At 35.5% G+C, this 22,256-nt stretch overlaps 1 pseudogene across 1 annotated transcript; it reads left to right on the plus strand.

Moving 5' to 3' along the window:
• The first annotated feature begins 9,981 nt into the window (after positions 1-9,981).
• Positions 9,982-10,880, plus strand: LOC309977951 (non-homologous end-joining factor 1-like; annotated as a pseudogene). Its single transcript has one exon. The product of its transcript is annotated as a non-homologous end-joining factor 1-like (transcript).
• The last annotated feature ends 11,376 nt before the right edge of the window (positions 10,881-22,256 follow it).

Consider the following 22,256-nt stretch of genomic DNA (forward strand, 5'->3'; position numbering starts at 1 on the left):
ACCTAAACTCTTGAAGTCTATACCTGTGAGCTATATTGGAGTCATCAATCTAAGGTAATCAGAATGTAGGAAATCCAAATTTCACTGTGAACTCTTTTAAAAAATATTCTGTGGGTCATACATAACTTGTAAAGCATCATAATACCCTCTAACTGGAGTGAAATTGCTCTGTATTCCAAGTTAATGAGAGGAACATTAAATTGGAATGTTTATTAACATTCCAATTTAATGTTTATTAACATCCCTTGGCAAATCTTGTTTAGGGAAATAAGTAATTAATAGTATTAGGCTAAGCAATAGTTATGTGTTGCTGCATTAATAGTGTACTTACATAATAGGAAGCCATTATGCACAGGCTTAGCATCTGTGAGGACTGGAAATAATGTGCTGGCTATAAGAACTTCACAATTTGTAAAGGGTGGCCTTTGTCAAAATACAGAGTGTTTTAAAATATACTCATTTCATTCTTAAAAGTTTCATGTTACAAACCTAAGACAAGATGTTAAAAGGACAAATCTTATGTAGGAGAAAAACTTAGTGAATAGATTTACATACTCTGAAAAAAATCTCATGCTTGAGTTTTTCAAAATTATATTTTAATTACAAAAGTAATACATAGTATAAAAATCAATACCAAACGCATATGTAAAAAAGTGAAAGTCTCATTTCACCTCCCCCAATGTGAATCTCTCAGAGGCAGCCATTTTTAAAAGTTTGGAATCTATCTATCTACGTGCGTGCACACACACGCACACAACACACACACGCACACAAATATATACATATCTATAAATAACATAAGCTTTTTCCTACTTAAACTATACATTTTATTCAATTATTTGCTTTCTTTACTAATCATTATAACAGAGACATCTTTCCATGTCAGTACATTGAGCTCCTCCCTCACTGTTTCTCAAAGTTGCATAGTATTACAGTGTGAATACCTCCATAAAGTATTTGACAATTACCTGTTTGTGAGTGCTTAAGCTATTACAAATATTTTTTTTCTTTTACCAACCATGCTGCAATGTATATTCTCATACATTATCAATTTAGAATATCACAAAAAAATCCACAATCCAGAAGTAATGCTACTAAACCCTAAGCAAGATCCGATAATTTGGTCTCCTTGCTCAAATGGGAGAAAAATGCATGAAGATGCCTACATGAGCACTCTTAGGTAGCACTCTTAGGATCGTGATGGTGATGAGGTAATAGTGATAACTCATATTTAGTGAGTACTCATGTGCCACACACTTTACACTTTTAAACTTATTTACTCGTCACAAAAACCCTATAAGGTAGACACCACAATATCTCATTAATTCTAAGATTCATATCTTTTAATGTTCTAACACCTCTGAAATCAAGATGTGCATCATTTTATTTGGAAGTGATTTTTCTGCCATAGTGGCATAAATCGTAATAGTGTAGCTTACTATTGATTGGATTTGATAATACACAGTATCGTTATTATTTCATAGATGAGGAAACTGAGGCTCCGAGGACTAAAGTACCCTATCCAGCATCAGGCAGCTAGTAATTGGCAGAGGTGTGATTCTTACCCAGACAATCTGACTTGAATCTGTGCTTTTAAATGCTCTTCCTGAAGTGCAGGAAAGTGGAACAAATGTTGAACAACAATCCACCCCCCCAACACACACACACACCAAAATTTAACACTGGTTATAATTATCCAGTAGATTTAGAGATGATTTTTATTTACTAATACTCTTCCATAATTTTCTACCTTGAATTAGTTTTTTTTTAACTTATGGAAAATCCCGTACACTCATACAAAAGTAGAGAGAATAATAATAATGAACTCCCCCATGTTCCCATCACCCAACTTCAGTAATTATCAATCCATCTATTCCCTAATCCATTAGTCAATACCAATTATTTTCAGGCAAATCCCAGATATCATATTATTCCATATGTAAATATATCTGAATTAATCCCTAAAGACAAAGATTCTTTTAAAACATAACTATGATCCTATTTTCACATAGAGAACTAACAATAATTTCTTAATATCATAAAATATTCAGTGTCCAGATATCCCTAATTGCTACTACAAATAAAGCTTAATGAATACATTGTATGTATGTGTGTGAGTATGTTTACATTTCTATTAGTAATTGTGTTGGATAAGTTCCTCAGATAATATTTCTAGGCCATAGAGTAACAGGTTTTCAGATTTGTTACATAAACCAAATTGCCTAATACAAAACTGTTTTGCTAACTTACACCCTTAACAACACTGTTATTTAGTGTCAGTTTTCCTAAACCCTGCACAACACTGGGGATAAACTATCTTTTCCCATTCTTGTCAATCTTAATATGCTATCCTGTTTTATTCATGTGTGTTTATTATTGAAGGCAATTGACTTTTTCAAAAGATTACTGCTCCTGTGTGTAAATAGTGTCTTCTGAGTCTTTGCCCATTTTTCCATATTTTTAACAGCTCTTTGCACCTGTCAGGAAGGCTAACAGAGAACTGGCTCAGGAGCCAAACTGCTTACATTAGAATTCAGGTTCTGGAGCAAAGAAAAAGTGTAAACAGGAAAAGAAAGAATAAGGAGGAAATAGAGAGTGAAAGAGGACCAGCAAAACAGGACCCGAGCGTCTCAGGATCCTCCCACTTCACTGGCCCTGTTCCTTGCTTCCCCCACCCCCACCTCTAGCGGCATGCTGGTCAGTTCAACGTCCCCCTGGACAAAAGAAGAATCATAAGGAACTGTGTCCAATCTCATCTTCCCTTACTGACTCCCACCAGGTGTTCAAATCTAACTTACCGGACAGTAGCTGTCATAAGGCTGCCTGCCACGCTCCACTTCGCCAACTTCTGTGCCTTGGCCACAGGATCTAAGCTTTCTGGTAGGCTCCAGCTCGCCCAGACTGCCCAGCCAGTGCCCTTATTGGTGCCAGGGCCATCCACTAACCTGTCACCAACACTTGCTCCCACAGCATTCACTGGAAGCGCAGACCCCAGCTCAGGTCAGAATCCCGACACCCAGTTTGTGTCCAGAGGTTCCCACGTGACTTGTTTCCCAGGCAATGGTTCCTTCCTCCCGGATGTAACCCACCCCAAGGAATGTGGAGAGTGCTTCCCAGAGGTACAGCTCAAATAGCTGTGACTAGCGAAATGCAGAATAGCCTGCTGGAAGTGTTGTCTATTTCTATGGCATTAAACTGAGAATTATAAAGAAAGGAATGAAAGGAATTGGAGACTTTCACCAAGAACTATGCATAGCTCTGTATTGTTAGGATTCTTAGGATGAGTGTGTGTTATTTTGTAATTAAATCAACAAAGGGAAAACAAATTGTAATGAATAAATAACAATGGATTATGTATACAGGAAAATCCAATGATGACAGCACCCTATGTAGCTTTAGAACTATGTAATATTTTATAAGAGGGGTAATAGCAATGTGAAAATGTCCGTTCAGAATTCAAGCAGGAAGAATCTTCACAAAAGGGATTTTGAAAAGCCCTCTTTTACTGTCAGAGGGCCTAGGAGAATCTGATATTCTGAGCACTTCTGTCAGAAATACAGAGCTGCTGCATGTTGAATGTACATCAGAGTTAACCAAGACAAAGAACCTCTTGTGATCAGTAATAATGTCAAGTCCCTAAAGAAGAAACAGAGAAAGCCATGAAGATAAAAATTTAGGAGACTCAGACTTTGCAGAAATATTAAGCACAGGGACTCTGAAGCCATGCTACCTTGGTCAGAATTCAGATCTGCTCTTTACTGAGTTATGGGACATTTGGCAAGTTGCTTTATCTGTGCCTCAGTTTCTTCATTTGTTAATGGCTTGTCATAAAAATTAAATTAAACAAGTTAATATTTAAACAATGTCTGGCTAGTGGGAAGTCCTATGTTTGTTAAATAAATAAGTAAAATGTGGAACACAGAGAGACAAAATGTGCCAGAACAGGCCTATTAGCCACACTTAGTAATAGGAGCCACATGAGTAAACTGTTTATTGAGTTCATGGTTATGGAGTCAACAAAGCTTTTTGGCATTCACATAAAATTTAGAGATGACCAACTGCACTAACACCAGATGGGCCTCACCTGTGTATCAGAATCAAGTTTTGGTACTGAGGATGGGTTAAACCAAGTAAGCATCTCCACTTATACAACTATGTTCTTATGAGATACATTTATGTCTTGTTCTGTTAGAGCCTTGGGCAAACACAAAATGTCCAGCCACCTATCATTCCTAAGTAGGGAGGGAATACAAGAAGACCCTTAGATATGATGCAAATGTAGCATGTCTGACACATGGCAAGATCACAAATATTTTTAAAAATCAGATCTTTTGTAAAAGTGTTAGGGATTTTTTTTATTGGAGTAAAATTGCTTTACAATGTTGTGTTAGTTCTGCTGTACGAGGAAGTGAATTAGCTATATATATACTTATATCCCCTCCCTCTTGGACCTCCCTCCCACTCCCCCAACCCACACATCTAGGTCATCACAGAGCACTTGATATAGCTCATATTTCCCTTCTCAGAAGCTTATGGCGCTCTATAAACAAGTAACAGATGTGTCATGAACATTCCTTCTTAGATGGTTCAATGGTCTAAACTTTTTCAAACACAGCACATTCCGTTTCCAGCTCCCTACTCACCCTGCTTTGGGACACAGTGACACTCATTTTAGTTAAAGTAAATCATGGCAATTAAAAAGAAAATGCTCTCCTAAGATAAAAAGGCTCCAGTCATTGGCTCAAAAGAAGTAGGGTCTAAGTTTGTTAATCAGATAGTAGGAGAGAGGGATGGGAATACCATTAAGAAAATTAGCCCTTGAGGTCTGCACTGTGCAATATAGTGACCGCTGGCCAGAGGAGACTCTTTAGCATTTGAAATGTAACTAGTTCAATTTGAGATGGGATGTTAGTATAAAATGCACACCAGATTTCTTAGGCTAATTACAAAAATGTAAACTATTTCACTCATAACTTGCTTTTTAATATTGATTATATGTTGCAATGATAGTAAATTGGAAATAGTAGATTAACTAAAAATATTATTTAAATTAATTTTACTTATATTTCTTGCACTTTTTAAATATGATTGTTAGAAAATTTTAAATTGTAAACGTGGTTCACTTTATATTTTTGTTGGGCAGCACGGCTCTAAGACCTAAGTTTATTTAAATATGGATGTTATAGACTAAATCTACAATTGCAAAAGTAGGGAGTGTACATGCCAAGAGATATGCAAGATGATCCAATAGTCTGTGGAAAAATGTATTAGAACATCGATTCTTATTTATTTCTCATCTCATCTTTTTAAATCTTTATTTGTATATGTTTTATAATGTAATACTGTGAGTACAGAAATACACGTTATATATATATAAGTATGTATATGTGTATATGCATATATGAAACACTTTTTAAATATTTACACTTTTTCTGGTGACAAAGGTGAAAGAACTTTTCTCAACCATGCAAGCTCCTTTCTGACTTAAGGTTTTTTCACTTGCTATTTCCTCTGCCTGAAACATCTGTCTCTAGATCTTTGAAAAATTGACTCCATTTTGATGCTTGTGTCTTGATTCATATGTCACCCAGTATGGGCTTCTCTCTAATCTTCGAGCCCTATACAACCATTGCAGTCAGTATCATTTTCCTTCATCACCCTGTTCTATTTTCTTTTTAACAGTTCTCTCTGAAATATTCTTGTTTACTTGTTTATTTAAATATAAACTAGAAATCATCCAGAACATTATTCTTTTGTTCCACTGAGCTCCATTTTAGAAGAAAAAGCGCAGGAAGTGGAGCCAGACAGATCCAGAGTATGAAGTTCAGACTAAGAGAATAGAGAACCATGAATTTGTCATTTAGTGTAATCAACCGAGAGTGAAATTCAACCAGGTCCCTGAAGGGGCTCTCTATTGCAGCACAGCAGTGCCTTTATCACCAGTTCTAGGCTTCCAAAGAACACTGCTGATGCTAATTTAGCTGCAAAGGGAGGTGTCCTGTATGGCTGGCATAAACTTTTCAGGGTTTGTAAAGGAACTTTCATACATCATTTTTTGTGTGAAAAATAAAAAACATTCCAAGTATCAAAAGTCAGAATGAACTCTGGATCTAGGCTGCCTAGTTATGGATTCTAGCTCTGCCATTTATTAGTTATGTTATTAGCTCAAGTTATTTAACATTTCTGAGCCTCAATTTTTTCATCTTTAAAATAGGGATTGTACCTTTCTCATAGTTTTTTTTTGTGTGTGTGAAGAGTTAATATGTGTAATAAACATAATAATGCCTGGCATGTAGGTAATATATGAATACAAATTAAAAATAAGAGACAAAAAAGATTGGGAAACCAATACATAACCAACACATAAACCAACATATAACTACATCCCTGGCCTAAAGTGAATCAAATGCATGAACACTGCCAGAGACCTCATCAAGGTATTTAAGGTAGGGAAATGTTGTGAAATGATTGTATTGTAAAGCTGACAGGATTGTAATGTCCTTAGAAAATAAGGACAGACTCCTCAGAGATCTGAAGCAAGGATGCTCACACATACACACACAGAAAGTGAAATCCAACCAGACTAAGGCGAAGAAATGCTAACCAGAGCTAATAGAGTAGGTGTCAGTAAATGATAGCTCAAGGACCAAATCTGATCGGCAAGCTGTTTGAATATAGTCAGAGAACTAAGAATGATTTATACATATTTAAATAGTTGAAAAAATTAAGAGAATTACATTATGTGACATGCCAAAATTATATGAATTTAAAATTTCAGTATCCAAAAATAAAGTTTTATTGGAACACAGTCACAATCATTCACTTACATGTTATCTATGGCTGCTTTCACACTACAACTACAGGGTTGTAATTATTTTCCATCTCATGTTGTTTTATGCAAAACTAACTTGCAATACATTAGGCATCAAAATCATCACTGAGAAACCCAAATGAACATGAAATAACTAGGAAATCACCACAGTTGTATTTAACAATGAGCCAAATAATCCCAAGCTTTCTTAAACTTATACTAGGTTCTTCAAAGGCCTGAAGAGAATTACTAAGGTACATACTAGGTATTAACTAAATACATGATTTACCTGATTACCTAAGGGAGTAATCTTATCTACATAGGATTAAAAGACAAATGCATACAAAATAAAAATAAATGTATGTTATTGAGTACACATCATATAAAGATGTAAGTTGTGGCAATCACAACACAAAACTTGGTAGGATAGAGTTTTATAGGAGTAGAATTTTTGTATGCTATTGAGGTTAAGTTGGTATCAATTCAAACTAGATTGTTGTAAATTCAGGACATGAAATGTAATCTTTATTGTAACCACACAAAAAATCATAAACATTATAATAAAAAAATGAGAAGGGAATAAAAATGGTTGAATCCAAAAAAACAAACTAAATGCAAAAGAAGGCAATAATGGAGGAAATAAGGTACAAAGAGTGTATAAGACCTAATAAAAGCAAATAAATAAGTACCTGAAGTAAGTCCTTTCTTACCAGTAACTACTTCAAATGTAAATGGATTAAACCCTCCAATCAAAAAGCAGAGATGGGCAGAATGGATTTAAAATTAAAATGATAATACTATGTCCCATCTACCAAAAACTCACATTAGATTCAAAGACACAAAGAAGCTGAAAGTGAAAGGATTGAAAAAGCTTACAAATAGTAAGCAAAAGATTGCTGGGGTGGCTATCTCAAAATAGAATTTAAGTCAAATGTTGTTACATGAGGCAGAGAAGAACTAGATAGATAGATAGATAGGTAGATAGATAGATAATAAATAGATAGATAAAACAATTAATTCATCAAGAAGATATAATTAGGGCTTCCCTGGTGGCACAGTGGTTGAGAGTCCAGTCCGCCTGCCGATGCAGGGGACACGGGTTCGTGCCCCGGTCCAGGAAGATCCCACATGCCTTGGAGCAGCTAGGTCCGTGAGCCATGGCTGCTGAGCTTGTGCGTCCGGAGCCTGTGCTCTGCAACGGGAGAGGCCACAACAGTGAGAGGCCCACGTACCGCAAAAAAAAAAAAAGAAGAAGATATAATTATAACCATATAGGTATCAAATAATAGAGCTCACAAATATATGACACACAAATATTGACTGAATTGGAGGGACAAATAGACAGTTCCATAATAATAAATCAATAAAGAAATAGGACATGAATGACATTATAAATTAACCAGCCTTAAAAGACATATATAGACTATCCTAAAACAGCAGAATACACATTCTTCTCAATTTCACATGGAACATTCTCAAGGATAGATCATATGTTAGGCCAAACACTACACTTAATATTTTTAAGAAGATTAAAATTATATCAAGTATGTTTTTCAGCCACAGTGGTATGAATAAAATTAGAAATAAATTACAAGAAGAAAACTGGAAAATGCACAAATATGAGGAGGTTAAACAACATGATACCAAACAAGGAATAGGTTAAAGAAGAAGTTTTAAAAGAGAAATCTAAAAATATCTTGAGACAAATGAAAATGGAAATACAACATGTCAAAACTTATTAGATGCAGCAAAAACAGTTCTAAGTGGGGCGTTTATAGCAATAAATCCTTACATTAAGAAACAAAAGGTCAGTGATATCAGCATCATGACAACATAAAGTCATTTCCTCTTCTCTCCCATTTGATTCAGTTATTTGGCTATCCATAAGGAAGCAGAGGTGCCTCTGCACAGCACATGAAGATTCTCAATGGATCTTTCCACCTGTGCCTCTTTCAGCTGACTTGGACCTTGGAGGAAGCTGAAGAGCCCAGGGACATGGCAGCAGAGGTAGCTGTGGGACAGCTGTGACCTTGCTGGTAGAGAAGTTGGAGGGTGAAAGATGTGAGTGGGGTTCTGTCAGTCCATAGGTGCTTCAGTTGGAGGGAACTGTTGTTCACTTTGAGGAGAGACTGCATTGACTGTGCAGGGGGAAAGGAAAGGGAAGAAGCAGACAAAAAGAACTGAAGGAACACATTTCCTGCTGTCTGCCCTGGGACTATAGCAAGTGGTTCACCCACGGGATATTGGGACTCAAACACCCAAGGATTTCTCTACCAGGCCAAGGACACACCCAAAACCCGAGGTGCTAAGCACACACCTCCCCCCACTCTGCCACCAGCCTTTTTTAAACTCCAGCTTTTTACAAAATAATGTTGTTCTCAAATTTAGTAGCAAATCAGCTCTTCTAAAAGAAATAAAAAATCTATGCAATACTTTCACATTCTGGAAAACAACAGAAAGCCTTCTAATTACCAATCTGCTGAACTGTTAGAAACAAAGTAAACAAAACCTACTGAAATAAGGAAGGTGTTTGCTAATTCAAATGCTACAAAACCCCAAGGACAAATAGTAAAAGCAAAGCTATACAGACAAAATCACACAAATGCTACAGCAGAGACACATTTCCATGAACAGTATGAAAAATCATGGTACGATGATATCACAAAAAGAAAACAATTCTCCAGCAACCAAACTCAAAGGCATGGAATATTGCAAACAAACTGATAAAGAGTTCAAAGTAGCTCTTATAAAGAAATTCAAGGAGCTACAAGAAAACTCAGAAAGGCAATACAGTGAACTCAGGAATAAAACTAATGGATAGAGAAATATTTTATCAAAGAAATTAAAATTCTTTTTTTATTTTTCAGTATGCAGGTCTCTCACTGTTGTGGCCTCTCCCGTTGTGGAGCACAGGCTCCGGATGCACAGGCTCCGGACGCACAGGCTCAGCAGCCATGGCTCACGGGCCTAGCCGCTCCGCGGCATGTGGGATCTTCCCGGACCGGGGCACGAACCCGTGACCCCTGCATCGACAGGCAGACTCTCAACCACTGTGCCACCAGGGAAGCCCAAAGTAATTAAAATTCTAAAAAAGAACCATTTCGCCTTTTGGTTTGCATGGGTGGGCCAGCTTGCCGCGGGGAGAGTGAGGGCTCTTGAGGCCGCTCACGATGGAGGAACTGGAGCAAGGCCTGCAGATGCAGCCGTGGGCATGGCTACAGCTTGCCGAGAACTCCCTCTTGGCCAAGGCTTATATCACTAAGCAGGGCTATGCCTTGTTGCTTTCAGATCTTCAACAGGTGTGGCCTGAACAGGTGGACACTAGTGTGATCAGCCAGCAAGCCAAGGAGCTGAACAAACACCTGACTGCTCCTCCTGAGGCTTTTCATTGTCATTTGTATGACCTGCTTTGCCCATTGTTGAAGGACAGTGCTTGCCCTGGCAAAGCTACATTCTCCTGTGATCATGTGGCAGAGGTGCTGATACTCCAGGTGTGGAGTGAGCTCTCTGGTCTCCCATTCTATTGGAATTTCCACTGCATCCTAGCTAACCCTTCACTGTTCTCCCAACATTTGATTTGTCCTCTGATGGGCATGAGTCTGTCACTGCAGTGCCAAGTGAGGGACCTAGCAACATTGCTTTGTATGTAAGATCTAGAGATCCAGGACTACCAGGACAGTGGGTCTACACTGAGCCGAAATCAGTTGAAGACAGAGCCATTTGAAAAGAATTCCTTCTTGGAACAATTTATGGTAGAGAAAATACCAGAGGTATGCAGTGTTGGTGATGGAAAACCCTTTGTCACAAATCTACAGAGTCTGTATATGGCAGTCACCAGACAAAAGATCCAAGTGGGACAGAAGCTTCAAGGCACTGGAGATCCCCAGACCTCAAGCAGTGCCTCCTCACAAGGAACAGATAGCCAACTTCTGAATCAGCCAGAAGAGCAGGTCTCCTCAGCACCATCCTTCCCAGTGCCTGAAAAAGAGCCACAGTTACTTCAGGCCCTATGCAGAGACCTCAGTTGTTGAAGGTCAAGAGGTAGAAGCTAGGGGGGCTCTTCAGTTAACCTGTCACTGTCTCAACTGCTGAGGATGGACTTGGAGAGTAGTTTCCTAGTGTCACCTTGAAAAGAGGTCCTGTGACAGCAGCATCTCTGACACAGAGTTACACAGTCAGGGACTCCACTGTAAGGGCAAGATAACTGAAGTTCATGTTGACAGGCATGGATACTATTAACTGAGGGAATCCTGGCTCCAATCCATCGGGCACTGGCCTTCCCTGTCCGACTGGAAGCCAGTCTCTGGGAATCCCATACCCTCCTTTCTTTTGATGAAGGTTTTCTAGACCCAGGATCTACCATGGACTTTAAGTATATGGGGCAGGTTTTCAAAAAGGCACAGCATGCTTAGGAAGCCTTGTCTACCTTTCTTAAGAGTCCCTACCCAGTCCCAGGTGTTCCTCAGAGACCCTCTCCTCTCTTTAGCATGGAATGAAAAGCACTCACACTCTCCTGAAAAAGAAAAAAAAGAACCATTTCAAAATTCTGGAGCTGAGGAACACAAAAAACAAGGTGAAGAATTCATTAGAAAGCACTGGAAATAGAGCAGACCAATGTGGAAGAGAGACTTAGTGAGTTCAAATACAGAAAACTAGAAATGATACAAGTAGAAGAGGAAAGAGAAATAAGATATAAAAACCATGGGGGAAATGCTATGAGAGCTATCAGACTCTTTTAGGAAGGGCAACATTAGGATAATGGATATCTCAGAAGAAGATTGGGAGAAGGGAGTAGAGAGATAATTCAATGAAGCAATAGCTGAGAACCTCCCAAACTTGGGGAAGGAACTGAATATATAAGTCCTTGAAGCTAAGACAACACCTAATTACTTCAATGCTAAAAACCTCCAACATGCATAAATTAAAATTGTCAAAAGTCAATGACAAAGAAATAATTTTAAAGGCAGCCAGGAAAAAAAGGATAGTAACCTAGAAAGGAAACCCCATTAGGTTATCAGTAGAAATCTTATAGTCCAGGAGGGAGTGGAATGGAATTCTCAACATATTCAAAGCTAAAATCTATAACCCAAGAATACTCTATTGAGCAAAGTTATGATTCAGATCTGTAGGAAAAATAAAGGTTTCACACACAAACAAAAGTTGAGGTAGTTCATCTACACTAGATATGTCTTACAAGAGATGTTGAAATAAGCTCTTCTACCAGAAACAAAATAGCAAAAATACACAAAACTGTAAGCAAGGTAACAAAGAGACAGAACAAGAAAATTGCAAATCTTTATCAGAAAAGGTTTTCAAAAACTTTACTACAGTATAAAGTTTAAAGGGAGGAAAAATAAAGCTAAAAAATAACTATAGCTATCTCAGTTTAGTAACAAACTCACAACATAAAAAGGGATCATTTAACACAACAATAACATAAGAGGGGAAGAAGAAAAGGACTTGTTTAGGTAAATGAAGATTAGATGTTGCCAACAGAAAAATGACTGTTTTATCTATGAAATTACACACAAGCCTCAGGGTAACCACAAAATATAAATATAGAGCAGAGACCCAAAAAAAAAAACACAAAAAAGAGGAAACAATAAAACATCATTAAAAAATAAATAAAAATGGCAGATGGAAACACAAGAGAAAAGGAACAATGGAGATATAAAGCAATCAGAAAGCAAAAGATAAAATGGCAATACTGTCTCATCTATCAATAATCACCTTAAATATAAATTGATTGAATTCACCCATCAAAAGACAAAGAGTGGATGGAAGGATGAAGAAACAAGACTCAACTATATGCTGCCTCCAGGAGACACATCTCAGCTGTAAAGGCAAACATAGATTAAAAGTGAAGAGAAGGAAGATTATACTCTAAGCATAAAAGCAAATATCAGCCAAAAGAAAGTGGTGTAGCGATACTCATATCAGGCAAAAGAGATTTCAAGCCAAAAAAGGAAAAAAGAGACAAATGTGGATAGTATATAATAATAAAGGGGATATTTCATCAAGAAGACATAACAGTGAATAATATATATGTACCTAACATAAGAACACCAAAATATATAAAGTGATTATTAACAGGCTAAAAGGGATACAATTGACAGCAACACAATAATAGTATGGAAATTTAAGACCCCACTTATATCAATGGATAGATCATCCAGACAGAAAGTCAACAAGGAAATTGCAACCTTAAATAAAACATTAGATCAGATGGCTTTGATAGATTTTTACAGAATATTCCATCCAAATGTAGCAGAATACACATTCTTATGAAGTGCAAATGGAACTTCCTCAAGTATAGTCCATATGCTGAGAAACAAAACAAAATAAATTTAAGAAGGTTGAAATCTTACCAAGAACGTTTTCTGATCACAATGGTATGAAACCAGAAATCCACTACAAAAAGAAAACTGAAAAAAAGTAACAAATATGTGGAGACTGAAATACACGCTGCTGAACAGCTATTAGGTCAACAAATAAATCAAAAGAGAAAAAAATATGCAAAGAAAAATAACAAATGCAAATATGACATACCAAAACTATGGAACATAACAGAAGCAGTACCAAGAAGGAAGTTTATAACAATGCAGACCAACTCAAAAAATAAGAAAAATCTCAAACAAACAATCTCATCTTACAGCTAAAGGAAGTAGAAAAATAAGAAAAAAAGAAGCCCAAAGTCAATAGAAGGAAAGAAATAATAAAGATCAAAGTGGAAATAAGTGAAATAGAGACTAAAAAGATAATAGAAAGAGGAATGAAACTAAAAGCTGGTTCTTAGAAAAGGTAAACAAAGTTGAAAAACCTTTAGATAGACTTACTGAAAAAAATAGAGAAGACTCTGACAAAATCAGAAGTAAAAGAGGAGAAATGAAAATGAATATCACAGAAATACAAAGAATTATAAAATAATATGATGAGTATCTATACACTAACAAATTCAACAACCTAAGGGCAGAAGTTTTCATGAGTGAAATTTACCAAACATTTAAAGAAAAATTAACACCTAACCTTCTTAAAATATTCCAAAAAATTGAAGAAGTAGGAAAGCTTCCAAATTCATTCTATGAGGCCAGCATCACTCTGATACCAAACCCAGGCAAGGACAACAAAAAAAAAGAAAACTGCAGGCCAATATCTCTGATAAGCATAGATGCAAAAATCCTCAATGAAATATTAGCAAACTAAATATGACAATATATTAAAAGGATAACACACCATGATAACATGGGATTTAATCCAGGAATGCAGGAATGGCTGAATTTCCACAAATTAATCAACATGATACAGGACATTAACAAAATTAAAAGTAAAAATCATATGATTATGTCAATAGACACAGAAAAACCTTTGACAAGATTCAACACCCCATTATGATTAAAAACTCTCAATAAAATGTGTATAAAGGGAGGATATCTTAACATAATAAAGGCCGTATATGACAGACCCACAGTTAACATCATACTCAATAATGAAAAACTGAAAGCTATCTCTTCAAGATCATAAACAAGACAACAATGCCTACTTTTGTCTGTCTTATTCAACATAGCATTGGAAGTCCTACTCATACTAATTAAGCAAGAAAAAGAAATAAAAGATAACCAAGTTGGAAAGGGAGAAGTAAAACTATCACTAGTTACAGATGACATGATTTTATTTATAGAAAACCCTAAAGATAATGTCAAAAGTGAATAGAAATAATAAATGAATACAGTAAAGTTGCAGGGTACAAAGTAAATATACACAAATCAATTGAGTTTCCATACACTAAGAATGAACTAGCAGAAAGATAAATTTAAGAAAAAACAATCTCATTTACAACCACAAGCAAAAGAAAATAAAAGAATAAAATAACTAGGAACAAATGAAACCAAAGAAGTGAAAAGTCTCTACACTGAAATCTGCAAGACTTCTTTGAAAGAAATTGAAGAAGACACAAAGAAACAGAAAGATATTCCATGTTCATTGATTGAAAGAATTAACATTGTCAAAATGTCCTTATTACCCAAAGCAATCTACAGATCCAATGCAAACACTATAAAAATCCCACTAACATTTTTACAGAAAAAGAACAATAAATTCTAATATAAATTTGGAATGGCAAAAGACCTCAACTATCCAAAGCAATCCTGAGAAGAAAAGAACAAAGCTGGAGGCATCACACTACCTGACTTCAAAATATATTACAAAATTATAGTAACCAAAACAGCATGGTACCAGCAGAAAAACTGTTACATAGACCAATGTAACATAATTGAAATCCCAGAAATAAACCCATGCTTATATGGATAATAAATTTACTCTAAAGGAGAAAAATATACAACAGAAAATGATTATCTATTTGAAATCATACACAAACCCCAATGTCCCTGTCTTTTGAAGCAGCAGGTTTTGCTTTAAGTTCTGGGGCCTTACCTAAGTTCCAAAATATCTTGCTCAAATATTAATGATCAGAGGAATGCAGAGACAAAGCAAAGCAGGTGGGGAGGAGAATTTGTGTCAATTTAAACAATAGATCAGCCATATAGCAGTCACAGAACTTTTAGTCCCTCCCTGAAGGACATAGATTACATACATTCCTAAGTTGTTTTACAGAAACCAGACTCCACCAGATGAAAACTGTTGACCACAAACAAGTAGATCCCAGACTGATTGGAACGAGGTTTGTGACTCAGATCCTTGAAACATCACCCTGTTACCTCACAGTCAACCAGTCAGAGAATTGTGCATGAGCAGATCATACAACCCATGAAGCTCTCCCTCACACTGTCTTTAAAAACTTTTCCCTGAAAGCCATCAGAGAGTTCAGGTCTTTTGCATATGAGCTGTCCATTATCCTTTCTTGGTGTCCTGTAGTGAATGCTACACTTCCTTCACTACAAACCAGTGTCAGTGGATTAGCTTTTCAGTGTGTCAGGTGAGCAGAACAGAATTCAGTTGAGTAAAAATTTTGGTGATCCATATGTCCTTGGCCTAATTAGTAGAACCTAAAACTAAAAGGTAAAAAAGAAAAAGGAAACACAGCCCTTTTAAACTCAAGTGAGTTAACTTATTCCCACTGTTATTTATAAACTAACAAGATTTATATTGAAATACCTGATTCATGACTAAAGTTTAAAATGAAGCTATAAGATTTATGGTTCTGTCTTTATGTAAAAATTAAATAATATATGAGCTTTATTTAATTGGCTAAAAAGAAAATAAGTGCTTACAAGTTAATATTTCTGAATACAGAAGAAATTAACCAAAAGTTTTAAAAGGATCATATGATCTAGGACTAATTATGTAATGAATGAAAATAAGTTTGTTGGTTTTATTAATATAGACATGTCTTTTTAAAATTTGTATTGGAGTATAGTTGATTTAAAATGTTGTGTTAGTTTCAGGTGTACAGCAAACTGCAACAGTTATATATATGCATATATCCACTATTTTTTAGGTTATTTTTCCATGTAAGCCATTACAGAATATTGAATATAGTTCCCTGTGCTATACAATAAGTCCTTATTAGTTATCTATTTTATATACAGTATTGTATATATGTCAATCCCAATCTCTCTATTGATCCTGTCCCCTTCCGCTTACCCACAGTAACCAAAAGTTTGTTTTCTACGTCTGTAAATATATTCCAGTTTTATAGATAAGGTTATTTGTACCCTTTTTTGGATTACACATATAAGTGATATCATATGATATTTGTCTTTCTCTGTCTGACCTCCTTCACTCAGTATGACAATCTCTAGGTCCATCCATGTTGCTGCAGATGGCATTATTTCATTATTTTTTATGGCTGAGTAATATTCTATTGTAAATATGTACCACATTTTCTTTATCCACTCCTCTGTCGATGGACATTATGTTGCTTCCATGTCCTGGCTATTGTAAATAGTGCTGCAATGAATATTGGGGTGCATATATTGTTTCTAATTATGTTTTTCTCTGGATATATGCCCAGGAGTGGAATTGCAGGCTTATACAGTAGGTCTATGTTTAGTTTTTTAAGGAACATCCATACTGTTCTCCATAGTGGTTGTACCAATTTACATTGCCACCAACAGTGTGAGAGGGTTCCCTTTTCTCCACACCCTCTCCAGAATTTACTGTTTGTAGAATTTTGATGATGGCCATTCTGACAAGTGTGAGGTAATAACTCATCTTAGTTTGATTTGCATTTCTCTAATAATTAGTGATGTTGAGGATCTTTTCAGATTCTTTTTGGCCACCCATATATCTTCTTTGGAGAAACATCTATTTAGATTTTCTGCCTATTTTTTCTTTGATAGTGAGCTGCATGAGCTGTTTCTATATTTTGGAGATTAATCACTTGTCAGTTGCTTAATTTGCAAATATTTTCTCCCATTCTGAAGGTGGTCTTTTCATTTTGTTTATGGTTTCCTTTGCTGTGCAAAAGCTTTTAAGTTTAATTATATCCCATTTATTTATTTTTGTTTTTATTTTCATTACTGTAGGAGGTGAATCATAAAAGATCTTGCTGCAATTTTTGTAAGAGAGTGTTCCACCTATGTTTTCCTCAAAGGGTTTTATAATATCCAGACTTCCATTTGCCTCTTTAATCCATTTTAAGCTTATTTTTGTGTATGGCATTAGGGAGTGTTCTAATTTCATTCTTGTACATGTAGCTGTCCAGTTTTCCCAGCACCACTTTTGAAGAGACTGTCCTTCTCTATTGTATGTTTTGGCCTCCTTTGTCATAGATTGACTGTTCTTCTCTATTGTATGCTCTGGCCTCCTTTGTCATAGATTAAGTGACCACAGGTGCATGGGTTTATCTCTGGATTTTCTATCCTGTTCCATTGATATAAATTTCTCTTTTTTGTGCCAGTGCTATACTGTTTTGATTACTGTAGCTTTGGGGTATTGTCTGAAGTCAGGGAGCCTGATTCTTCCAGCTCCGTTTTTCTTTCTCAAGATTGCTTTGGCTATTCAGGGTCTTTTGTGTTTCCATACAAATTGTAAAACTTTTTGTTCTAATTCTGTGAAAAATGTTATTGATGATATGACAGGGGTTACAATGAATCTGTAGATTCCTTTGGGCAGTATAGTCATTTTGACAATATTGATTCTTCCAATCCAAGAATATGGTATATCTCTCCATCTGTTTGTGTCATCTTTGACTTCTTTCATCAGTACCTTATAGTTTTCTGAGTACAGGTATTTTGCCTCCTTATTTAGGTTTATTCCTGGGTATTTTATTCTTTTTGATGTGATGGTAAATGGAATTGTTTCCTTAAATTCTCTTTCTGATCTTTCACTATTAGTGTATAAGAATGCAAGAGATTTCTGTGTATTAATTTTGTATCCTGCAACTTTGACAAATTCATTGATGAGCTCTAGTAGTCTTCTGGTAACATCTTAAGATTTTCTATGTATAGTTTCATGTCATCTGCAAACAGTGACGGTTTTACTTATTTTCCAGTGTGGATTCCTTCTATATCTTTTTCTTCTCTGGTTGCTCTGGCTAGGAATTCTAAAGCTATGTTGAATAAAAGTGGTGGAAGTGGATATCCTTGTCTTGTTCTCATCTTAGAGGAAATGCTTTCAGTTTTTCCTTGTTGAGAATGATATTAGCCATGGGTTTTTCACACATTGTCTTTATTATGTTGAAGTAGGTTCCCTCCATGCACACTTTCTGGAGAGCTTCTATAATAAATGGGTGTTGAATTCTTTCAAATCTTTTTATGCACCTAGTGATATGATTATATGGATTTTATTCTTCACTTTGTTAATATGGTGTATTACATGGATTGATTTGCATATACTGAATAATCCTTGCATCTCTGAGATAAATCCTCTTGATCATGGTGTGTGATCATTTTAATATGTTGTTGGATTTGGTTTGCTAGTATTTTGGTGAGAATTTTTGCATCTATGTTCATCGTTGATATTCCATTTTTTGTGATATCTTTGTCTAGTTTTGGTATCAGCATGATGGTGGCCTTGTAGAATGGGCTAGGGAGTGTTCCTTCCTTTGCAATTTTTTGAAGATTTTCAGAATCTTCAAAAAGGTGTTAACTCTTCCCTATATGTTTAATAGAATTCACCTGTGAAGCTACCTGGTCCTGTACTTTTGTTTGTTGTAAGTTTTAAAATCACAGCTTCAATTTCAGTACTTGTGATTCATCTGTTCATATATTCTATTTCTTCCTGGTTCATTCTTGGAAGGTTGTACCTTTCTAGGAATTTGTCCATTTCCTCTAGGTTGTCCATTTTATTGGTGTATACTTGCTTGCAGTAGCCTCTTAAGATCCTTTGTATTTCTGTAGTTTCCATTGTAACTTCTCCTTTCTCATTTCTAACTGCATTGACTTGAGCCCTCTCCCTTTTTTTCTTGATGAGCCTGGCTAAAAGTTTATCAATCTGGTTTGTCTTTTCAAAGAACCAGATTTTAGTTTCATTGATTTTCCTATTGTTTTCTTCATCTCTAATTCATTTATTTCTGCTCTGATCTTTATGATTTATTTCCTTCTACTAACTTTCAGTTTTGTTTGTTCTTGTTTCTCTAGTTGCATTGGGTGTAAGGTTAGGTTGTTTATTTGAGATTTTTCTCCTTTCCTGAGGTAAGATTGTGTTGCTATAAACTCCCTCTTAGAACTGCTTCTGCTGTATCTCATAGATTTTGGATCATCATGTTTTCATTGTCATTTGTCTCTAAGTATGTTTTGATTTCCTCTTTGATTTCCTCAGTGATCTATTGGTTTTTTAGTAACATATTGTTCAACCTCCATGTGTTTGTGTTTTTCTACAGTTCTTTTCCTGTAATTGATTTCTAATATTATAGCATTATGGTTGGAAAAGATGACTGATATGATTTCAATTTTCTTAGCACATTATTGACCTGAGATATATTAATATTTCTTTTGTTACCCGAACGTTATTGACCCGGCACGTATCAATACGTTTTTAGAGAGTGAAACAATTAACATTACTGTGTGAAGTTGCTAGAACTTAAAATTGATCAAAGGTTCATTATACAACTTATGATTGTCATTATCATTCACATGTTGCTCCTTTAGGTTTTTGTTCCAATATTATGTATATTATAAACAAAAGTTTATTACTGTAAATTTTTATAAAATGACATATCGTGAAATTTTGAGTGAAAAAGTATTTTTCGGTGAATTTTATGTGGATACTTTCTCTGATTATCCATGTGACATATATACTAATGTCTCAGAAGATGATAGTTCTTTAGAATATAGTTCTGATTCAAATGATGTAAATATTAGACCAACAAAAAGACAAAAAACCTTGGTGATTGACTCTGATACAGAAAGTGAAAATGAAACTCATGTTGCTGGAGAATGCTCCTTTGCTTCTACAGAAGAGTGGCTTGAAGATATTTCACGAAAATTAGAAGACTTTACAGGTGTGTCAGGTGTGACTCTTGAATGTAATAACCTGCAAAATGTTAGGGAAATAACAGAATTAATTTTTGGTAACACCTTTTTCCAGTAGGTCACTTGTCAAACAAACTTGTATCACCAACAGAATGAATAATCATATAAAAAGTATGATAAGGCTTTAAAATGGACTGATGTAACCAATAGTGGCATGAAGAAGTTTCTTGGATTAATAATTTTGATGGGACAAATAAGAAACTCACACTGGAAAGAATATTGGTCGACTGATCCCTTACTTGAAATAACTATCTTTCCAAAGATTACGATGAAAAGAAAGTTCAAGCAAATAATGACATTTCTTCACTTTAATGATAACTTGGAAACTCCACTTCCTGCAGACAGAATTTCAAAAGAATTTCAAATAATCTTTTGGATTATTTTCTACCAAAATTTCAATTGATGTATATACCCAAACGAGAGCTATCACTTGATGAGGAAATGATAAAGTGGAGAGGATGACTCAGATTCAAAACCTATAATCCCAGAAAATTTACAAAATATGGAATTTTGGTCAGGATGGTTAGCGAAAATGAAACTGGATGTGTATGCAACCTTGAGATTTACACAGGTGAAGGAAAGAAACTGCAAGAAACAATATTATCGGTCCTACAACCTTATCTTGGTTCATCTCACCATAGTTACCAAGATAATTTTTACAACAGTGTGTCCACATCTGAAATATTGTTGAAAAATAAAACGAGAGTTTGTGGGATTATAAGAGAGAATCATGGTCTACCAAACCACTTAAAGGAGAAATCTAAAAATCTGCAGAGGGGAAAAAAAAACATTCTTATAGAAGGGAGAAGTGATTCTTCTTACGTGGAAAGAGAAGAGGCTAGTCTGCATGGTGGCAATTATTCATGATGCCTCTATAGCATCTACAGGAAAGGAAGAAAGGAGGACTGGCTGTCAGATAGCTAAGCCCACTTGTATATTAGAGTATAACAAATATATGAAAGGAATTGATATATTCAGTCAATATCTGCAAACTTTGATATCCTCCAGAAAACTCGAAAATGGCATAAGAAAGTGGGTTTCTGAGTAATTGCGGTTCATTCAATGTGCTTACAAATTTTTGTAGCAATAATGCACAGAATAAAATAACTTACAAGCAATTTTTGTTAGAAATAGCTAGAGAATGGGTAACTGACCATTCTGGCGAATGTAGTGGTAATCCCACACCTGGTCCTTCTTGTGGCATTTCTAAAAGACACCCCTGCAAAGATCTACTTTGTCAACTATCAAAATAAAAGAACATATTCTAGAGGAAATAATACCCACAGGACTAAAAAAGAATAAATGATGCAAGAAAGTGTAGAATCTACTTTTCCAAGGGAAAGCACAGTGAAACACGGTGTATTTTTAAATAGATTTTCTGTTCCCCTGAAGAGAGGTTCCTGCTATACTGCCTATCACACTCTAACGAAATGTTAGAATGCTTTAGTAAGACATGTACAAAGTTTCAAATAAATAAGTGCAAAAAAGTTGTTGATATTTATTCAAAAGTGGGTGTTTCAATATTCATTAACATTAAAAAGTCACTGGCCACAGGCATTAGTTTCTGCAAAAATCACCTGGTCAAAAATGTGTTAAAGTTACCGAGGCTTGATTTGTGACACAAGATGTGATTTCACCTGGAGACTGTTTTGTGTGCACTTGAGAAGTGTATTCTTCTGCTTTTGGGTGGAATGTTTCCTAAACTTCAATTAAGTCTAAGGTCTAACGTGTCATTTAAGGCTTGTGTTTCCTTGTTAATTTTCTGTCTGGATGATCTGTCCATTGGTGTAAGTGGGGTGTTAAAGTCCCCCACTATTATTGTATTACTTTTGCTTTCCCTTTTATCGCTGTTAACATTTGCCTTATATATATTATATATATATATATATAATATATATATATTGAGGTGCTTATATATTGATCTGTCCATTGGTGTAAGTGGGGTGCTAAAGTCCCCCACTATTATTGTGTTACTTTTGATTTCCCTTTTATGGCTGTTAACATTTTCCATA

Source organism: Leucopleurus acutus (assembly GCF_964270905.1).
Source record: "Leucopleurus acutus genome assembly, chromosome: X".
In the NCBI taxonomy this organism is placed as follows: Eukaryota; Metazoa; Chordata; class Mammalia; order Artiodactyla; family Delphinidae; genus Leucopleurus; species Leucopleurus acutus.